The sequence below is a fragment of the Eubalaena glacialis genome, chromosome 4 (assembly GCF_028564815.1).
Source record: "Eubalaena glacialis isolate mEubGla1 chromosome 4, mEubGla1.1.hap2.+ XY, whole genome shotgun sequence".
NCBI classification, from domain to species: domain Eukaryota; kingdom Metazoa; phylum Chordata; class Mammalia; order Artiodactyla; family Balaenidae; genus Eubalaena; species Eubalaena glacialis.
Window position 1 is genome coordinate 19,942,196 of NC_083719.1, and position 7,639 is coordinate 19,949,834.

The 7,639-nt window shown below is 33.1% G+C and overlaps 1 pseudogene; it reads left to right on the plus strand.

The window, feature by feature from the left end:
- The first annotated feature begins 6,476 nt into the window (after positions 1 to 6,476).
- On the plus strand, positions 6,477 to 7,216 carry LOC133090486 (protein lin-37 homolog; annotated as a pseudogene).
- Positions 7,217 to 7,639: the final 423 nt, after the last annotated feature.

Here is a 7,639-nt window from a genome sequence, read left to right on the forward strand (position 1 = left end):
AAAGTTAGTCATATATTTACCAAAGTACAGGGACACTAAAATTTGGTTAAAGTATTAAAGTTATCAATTTTATACAAAACTTTAAATCTTGAATATAAAAACATAATATGATGTCTTAAAATTAGCTAAATATGAGTTAAGAAAAATAAACTTAAGGAAATGCTAACAAATATTTTATCAAGTGTTGAGTTGACTTAAACATGTAATTTTTAAATATAAAGTAAAGGCAGCTAGACCCTAAGCTGCCCTCCCCCGCAAAATGAGAGACAGAGAGAGAAATCAGAAGAAAATCAAAGATTTCCTAAAGCCTTGATTATAAATCTTACGGACCTAATGACACTTCTATATAGTCCTGATGTCAATATTTTACATAATATGAAATAATTTAAAACATTTTTCATTTTAATGAAACGTTTCTTACAATTTTATTATTAGCACTTTGCCTAGGAAAATTGAAAAGTGAAATAATCACAATTTAATTAAAACTATATTTTATTTGATTTTTAAACATTATTAGAATTTTGCAAGATACCTGGCCATAAAAAAAAATTTACTGTTTGAATGTATACAAAGCAAGAAAATGTAGCCAAGCAAATATTAAGTAAACTCCAAATTTTCAGGATCAAAAATCTAAAAGAGGTAAACACTACTTCTGATTTATGAGCCTAGAGAACATGCAAGAAAACATCAGTGGTATAGTTTTGAGGTTTAGGATTTGGAAAGCAAAATCATTAAAGAGAAGAAAGGTTGGATATAAGACGAGTGACAGTGGTAAGGTGTAGTAGAGTGTTGCTGTGCCAGCTTGAATTTTGGTTTTTTAGTTGATGCTTTGCAATCTTTGCATCCCTGTGACTTACCATGTAAAACACACAACTGAAAATGTAGATCAGCAAGAATGAAGTCCTGGTTCAGTACCATCTTGAGGGAGAAGTTCACTTTCTTATAAGCATTCTTTGGACCAGATATTTAAGAAGAGTCAGGTGGGTGTTAAGGAAAATTATTTTTCCTACATTTTTGTGTATTTTAATCATTAAATAACCTTTACATTTTATAAGTATATGGTTTGTTTATTTCATATGGTAGTTTGAAGTTGAGCATTTAAACATGATTTTACATTATTTTTTAAAAATTTTAGTTGGGATCTTTTAAGGATGAGAACTGAAATCCAAATAGATCAAATAAGTTAGGTTTTCTCTGGAAGACTGAGGCAAATTTCACAAGCACCCACAAAGTGTTATGAAAATATGATTGTAATTCTAAGGGACAATTCCATACCATTCATTGAAGATATAGAATAAATATTAAATGATGCTCATTCCTTCTAGACATAGAACTGCTTTATTATTTTACTATTTTTTTAAACATCCAGTGAAATGTGCAAGGTGGAGATGATGCCTGGAAATTCATATTGGCCAATATCTTCTAACAATCTGCTCTGGGAAATTGGTGGTATTTTGCATCCTATTTCAGCCTTATTTCAGGCTTGAAATGTGGCACAATAGTCAATATAAGCAATTGGTACATCATGACCATCTGGCTTTTTTTGGCAAAGTACAGTTGTAATTTCATAATGCTGTGGGAAACAGTGACATATGCTTAGTGTAGCATTCTATCCAAAATGGATAAACCAATTCACTGTAATCCTGATAATGCAAGTGTTGTGGAACACTTTTTTACCGTGTGTGTGTGTGTGTGTGTTGGCAATCTTTTTTAAAAACAGCATGTTTCTGTTTTTCTATGAAGGAAAAAATGTTCTTTGAAACATCAACACACACACACACACACACACACAAATCATAGCAAAGCAAAATTATACAAAGTTTCAAAGGGAATAGGAAGAAAATAAAGATTCTCTTTTTATCACTCTCAAGCAGTTTCCCAGTCCAACTACTCAGAGGTAAGTGCAACATATTTTATGTATCCTTCCATACACATGCACAGATTATACATAGATGCAAATAGAATTGCAAATATATTTTAGACGTATTCAAAAGTGAGAATGTGTTTTAGATAAGCAAGATGATACTAAATATATATCTGCAACTTTGCTTTATTATTTTATGGTTTTCCATTGTAAGGCTATCTTGAAACTACAGAATTTGCCTAATTCAACCTATATTTCTAGTTATTAATATTGTTTCTAGGATTTTGGTTTAGGGGCAATTGTAAATACTATTTCAGCATATCTGTAAGTGTATATCAATGTCCTTCGTGGAGTAGATTACTTTAGATTACTTTCAAAAGCACAAGTGAAAATTCTATCCCCAATATAGTACTGGTTACTTTTTGAACAAAATAAACAAACAATATGCCCACAAAGCTGGATGATTTTTACTTTAGTGTATGTATTATACTCAGGCATAGAAACAGCAAATAATGAACATCTACTCTACTTTGGCATTGTTGTAGATACATTATAGTACAAAATTAAATATAAATACACTTCATCTCTCTTTAGCACTAGCATTTTTTAATCTAAAGCCTACTCTGTCAAATATCAGTATGTAAACAAAGATTTATTTGGTTGTTATTTGTATGATATAGATTTTATGTCTATTCTAATCTCACATTTTCTGTGTCCCAATTTAAAAAAAAAAAAGTGTTTCTCATGCAAAGCATTTTTTTTTAAATTTCTTTGGATTTCAGCAGCTATAGTAAGGTGTGCCTAGGTGTGATTTTCTTTTTATTAATTCTTATAAAGTTTTATTGTACTTCAGGAATCTGGGGATTAATGTCTATTATGAGTTTTAGAAAATGTTTAGCTAGTGTTTCTTCAAATATTTCCACTTAAATTATATATATTTTAGAATTTCTTATGTTTCTCACATATTTCTTCCCCCCCCCCCATTTTTTTCTGCACTATCCATTCTCTTTATTTGTCTCTTCTCTTTATTTCTGTGTGTTCAATTCAATAATCTTACATTGGGTCTAGCCTGCTTTTAAAAGGATATATTGAAATCCTAATTTCATTTTAAATTCTAAAATTTCCATTTGATTTGTTTTTAGATATTGAATCTCTTTTAGATATTGCAATGTTGACACAAATAATCAGTAAAGAATCTGTACTAAGAAATAGAATAGAGTTTTATTCAAGCCAAGCTGAGGACTAGCTCAGGAGTGCAGCCTCTACCAAGGAAGAAAGTGCTCCAGACAAGCATGGTTTTCAGTACAGTTTTATACCTTATTAGAACAAAAAACATTCATCAAACATGACAGGGGTACGTTCCTTCAGGTTTCAACAGAGGTGTATAGTTACAGATTAGCATGTACACAGAAAGTCGCATGACCCTGGCATCTGGGAAGGGAACCTTATCTTTGAAGGCATGGCAACATTGTTGTCATAGGAAGGGAGGCATTTTCTATCTTCAAAGTGGACATTCTTTAATGATTAAAGCAGATGTACAATGTATGCTTGACAGGCCACAAGTCAGGCTGTTCTATTTCACATAAACTTCAGGTGAAATTATGTATAAGCCAGAATGGCTTCCCCGTACCCCAATATGCAAAAATTTCTTCCATCAAAAATTTTCTGCTGAAAAAAAAAATTTCTGCTGAAAATCTCTATTATGTTTTCAGGACATGAGAAACTTAAATTATCCCTTCAAGAAGGTAAAACATCCAAATCTCAATATCTCAATAGTGTTTCATGTGTAACATCCATTAGATCCTAAAGGCAGGTGGGTACTTCTGACCTGCCCACTGCTGGCCCAGTGAAACCACCTTGAACTGTGACACAGCAGCGCTGAACATACTGCAAACTCTTCACATATGAGAGCTTCTATCTGAAGCTGCTTCTGTTTCTCACTGGTTTAATAATCACTGTTCCTATAGGGTTATATTTTACTACTAAATCGCATGTATTTGGAAGAGCCTGTGATATAGAGACAACTGTGTTTATGCCAATGTTTTTTCCTGTGGTTGCTGTCCGTGTGTTCATGGTGCGCTTTGTCTCAGAGGCATTTGGGTCCAATGTGGACAACTGGAAAAAATGTATATTAAAAAAAAGAAAAAGAAAAATTCTCCCATAATTTTACCACCCATAGATAACTGCTATTTTAGTTTATATTCTGCTCAGTTTTGAAAACCATTTCTTACTGCTAGTTTAGTATATACTTATAGTTTAAGGTAACATCTACCAGGTTACCTGAGAGCTATTTGTAGCTTTTCACATGAGTGGCTATTTAATTGTGCTGTTTTCTAATAAAACATATTTTACCTTTTTTTTCTTTTTTTTGAATTTTATTTTAATTTTTTATACAGCAGGTTCTTATTAGTTATCTATTTTGTACATATTAGATAATTTACCTTTTATCATTTAACTAGGCATCACATTATTCAAGTATCCTGCTATTGACACTTGAATAAATGACTTAAAACAATGATCCTTACTTAAATGGTTAGGCATAAAAATGGTTAGGCATAAAAACCAAGAAATGGTTAGGCATAAAAACCAAGTAAAAGGCATTCATTTTTATTTGTTGAGAAGAATAAATTATAAGAGTGTATTGTTATTTGGGGTCTATTTTTATTCTTACTTGTGGTGACATGCCATCTACAATTTAAAATCTCCTTTAAGCAGTTAACCCAAATATAAAATGTTATAAATATTTGAGATGGGAGTATTACATAGGGTAGGTTTGTAGGCAGTCCCATCTTTGGATGTGCGAACATACTTAGAATTGTTGTTCATCTCATTTCTTTTTATATAATGCCAATGTTTTTCTTGTATTTGGGGGATCTTTTTCGCTATTTATAAAAGATTAACATCTATAGTGTTAGATCATTTTGTAGATCTTAGATATTGCTGAGTAGATATTAATATGTGTATTTTTCTTCAAGTATTTAAACCATGGATACATTCAGAAGCAATTCTAACTGCCACTTGGTAAAACATATCCTATGGTGTCTACCTTATTCAAATGTATACACTGCAAGTTTTTTAAAGTTGGAATCAAATACTGGCATTGATATTTTAAAAGATTGCAAAATAGGCTTGTTTTTAAGCCTCTAGATTTTTCCCCTAGATTTTAACTGTTGACTCACTAGTCACTGATATTTTTAACTATATTAAATAGATAGTATTTATTTATGGTATTTGAAAAATAAATATATTTTTCAAGGTCTTTCTCTGGTGTCTTCTAGCAGGTGTATGTACTTGATGATGTACAGAAAGAAAAGCTACAATTAACCCGTGTAAATGTCTTAGTGAGGAATATATGAAATTTTAAACAATGATTATAAAAATAATAACCTTAATTAAGAATTGCAACTTGAAGTGTCAGTACAAGCTGCAGGTTTTACACCATTTACTGTAACCAACATAAAATTTTTACCATTAAATTAATATATTATAAGAAAAGCTGCTATGATCTATTTATTAAAAGGTTTGAGATAGAGAGATAAAAAGCACTAAAATAACTGTAGCTAGATGACTTTTTACATAAATATACACTTGTTTTATCATAGCCCTTATCAAGATTTTTCTAGCATCCTTTAATTTTTTTTTTCAGTCAATAGGTCCCCAACAAAGGAGGTTCTAACACCATAAAGTAATCTTGACTGTTTTTGAACTATATATGTATGGTATCATGGAGTATATATTATTTGTGCTTACTTTTTTGTGTGTTGTTGTGTGTAAAAAGTTATTTTTGTGTGTGTTTTTGCTTTTTTAAATTACTGTGAGGCACTGTGTTGTATGGATATTTCGTAATTTGGTAATACATTCTACCACTAATGGACACTGAGTTATTTTTGTTTTTTAACTGTTATGCATGAAATGCTATGAAAATAATTTCACTTTGTGTGTGTGTGTATGTGTGGACATTGGCGCTCATTTCCTTTGCACACATACCTATGAGTATAAATGCTGAGTCATAAAATAGGTGTTTGTTTTGTTTTAACAGTAGTGTCAAAGAGTTTTCAAAACCTATTGTATCAATCTTTACTTCCATCAAGAAAATTATGATTCCCTCTGACTTCACATTTTATCCAACACTTAGTATTATCACTGTTTAATTATAATTCCAGTGTGTGTGTCTGTCCTTCTTACAGTTTGACATGCACTTACTTGATAAGTACTGCGCTGAAACAACTTTTTTTATTCTTAGGAGCCTTTGATATCCTCATTTATTATTATTATCTCTCTTAGATTATTTATACTTTGTCTTATTAATTTATGGGATTAAAAAAATCCAGATAGGAGAACTTACTCAGATATTTGCACTGCAAATATTTTCTCTGTTTCTGGCTTGTTCCTTCTTTTGTGATTTTTGGTTGATAGAAGTTATCAATTTTAGTGATGAGCAAATTATCCATCTTTACTTTTACGGTTATTGCTTTCTGTGATGTGTTTAACTAATGTTTTTGTACCCTGGTCATGTATTCTTCCTTCTTTTCTCTAAGTTTTATCATTCAATGAATATTTATTGCATCTGAGCTTAATTTTTGTGTGTAGTGAGACCCAAACTAAATTCCCGGTGAAGGTGAAAGTAGAGAAATCAGAATTGAAGATGTCCCAGACCAGGAACAAATTGGATGCCCTTCCGCAGTGTCTGTTGGAGAAGAGTTACAAGGACAGGGAGCATCTGGATGAGGAAGCCTGGAAGACCCACTCAGATACCCACAGCATGGATTGCTCCATCATCGTGGCCACCGGCAAAAGGCCGTCTGCCCACTTCTGCCACCAGCGAATGAGGAAGAAGAGGAAGATGGATGGGCTGGCAGAGGGAGACTGCAGAAAACCAATAAGTGTGTGATCAAGCTGTTTGACTGGAGTGGTGATTTAGCTCGGTTTAGGGAGAACACACCGCTGTAGTCAGTCTGTAGCGCCTGGATGTGCAATAGCCTCTCATTGCTAACGTGTCAACGCTCGTCCAGCTCACTGCTAATCACAATGTTTGAGGATGCAGAGGTTTCAGAGGTCACCAACAGAAAGAGTCGTTAGGTGTACAAGCTGCTTTCGCCCATAGCCCCTGGGCCACCTGGAGATGCCTGCAGATTCTGCATACCTTCCCCACTGCAGCCAGAGACACAGGATACCCCCAATGATGAGGCCAAGTCTGAGCCCTCAACTACAGCAACGTGGAGAACTGGAAACTCATTTGACAGTGGTGGGCCAGCATCCTTACTCATAAATCATGAAGTTACAATAGGAGATGTCAGAGAAAGAGTGATGTCCCCTTGTCCCCCCACTCCAATAAGCATTTCCCTTCTTTAAAAAATAAGGTCAAAGTAAATTTTTTCATATAGAGATTCACTTTCACTTAAGACCATTTCTTAAAAAGACCACCATTTCCCCGGTGAACTGCAGTGGCCATTTTGCCACAAGTCAGGCCAATATATATGTGCCGATCATTTTCTGGAATGCCTATTCAACCTATCTTTTGACTGTGCTTATGCCAGTATATCTTTATAGTTAGATTTTAAATGTGGTGATATATGCCAACCTATTATTTTCTTCTTTTTCAAGGTTTCCTTGTTTTTTTCTGGGCACTTCTCATTTTCACATGAAAAATAGAATTATATTACCATTCACACACTCACACACACAGAGACTGGTTATGATTGGAATCAAAACCAACTTGGGGAGAAGAGACATTTTAACCTCTTGAGTCTTCTAACTCATAAATATGGTACATCT